This window comes from Hyposmocoma kahamanoa, unplaced genomic scaffold (genome assembly GCF_003589595.1).
Source record: "Hyposmocoma kahamanoa isolate Upper Pololo Valley unplaced genomic scaffold, ASM358959v1 62, whole genome shotgun sequence".
Classification (NCBI taxonomy): Eukaryota; Metazoa; Arthropoda; class Insecta; order Lepidoptera; family Cosmopterigidae; genus Hyposmocoma; species Hyposmocoma kahamanoa.
Genome location: NW_020653850.1, coordinates 16,502,720 through 16,503,902, shown reverse-complemented (window position 1 = coordinate 16,503,902; position 1,183 = coordinate 16,502,720).

Here is a 1,183-nt window from a genome sequence, read left to right as displayed (position 1 = left end):
GAGATCTATTTCTTTCTATTTTTGACATTATTCATAATGATGCGTCGTTATTTATAGTAACGTTATTGATATTCGTTCGGAATGACAGCCGCAAAATTGTGATAACTATTGACCATCACCATATTTTCACATTGCGTTCTGAGTAATGGTGAGAGCTGACCGTCAAATCCATAACAAATGCTCTGTCAAAAGGCGAAGTATTTTGTACCGGATTAGTCAACATAAGACGTATTCGCAAAACGGCATACTCTTAAAAAAAAAGTCCTGTTCGCCAAATGACCTATTCTTAAAACGGCCTGTTCGTAGAATGACTTATTCTTAAAAAGACCTGTTCGCCAAATGCCTTTTTTTAGTAGTGTAATTAGTATACCATAATATTATTGAAAATTTAATTATATAAATTATAAATTTGCAATGAGTATAAAATTTCGAACGCCTATTTTAATTTTAACGGTACTTCATTAATGTATTTTGACATTTAAATTTGAAGAAAATATTCCATCTGTAAGGCCTGCAAACTCACACTCAACATAGCCCCGCACTAGGGAAACCCTGTGTCGCGGGTGCCATGGACACACACATAGACAACCACAAATTACACCCAAACTCACGAGAGAAATAAATGTAGGCCATACAAATATTTCTCCCGGCCCGGGAATCGAACCTGGGACCTCTGCGTGGCAGTCCGGCATGGTAACCGTTCGGCCACGGAGGCAGTTAAAAACTAGAGGACGAATCCGGTTTAGCGCACTTTCCGGTAACCGATTTCAATAAAACTTGGCAAATACATATATTTAAACGAACTTTTGAGGTCGGTAAATGGAACCAGTATTGTGGTACCCTCTTTCCAACAAAAAAAGAATCATCGAAATCTGTTCACAAATCGTAATCAGTAATCGCGTAACACACATAAAAAAGAAATACAGTCGATTTGAGATTCACTTCTTTGGTCACTCTTATTGATTCACATATCATTACTTAAACTTATTCTGCAATCATCGTGAGTGATAGGCTCGGAAGGAAACAAGTTTCTTGATCTAGTAGCAGTAGAACTCCTCGTGAAAGAGTTCGTCCAGGATAAGTAATGTCAGCATTACTGTGTTCCGGATTCGAAGGGTAAGGGTGCTGGCTGGTGAGATTACAGGCACATGGGACTTGTCAATTTATGTCTCAGGGTGACAGG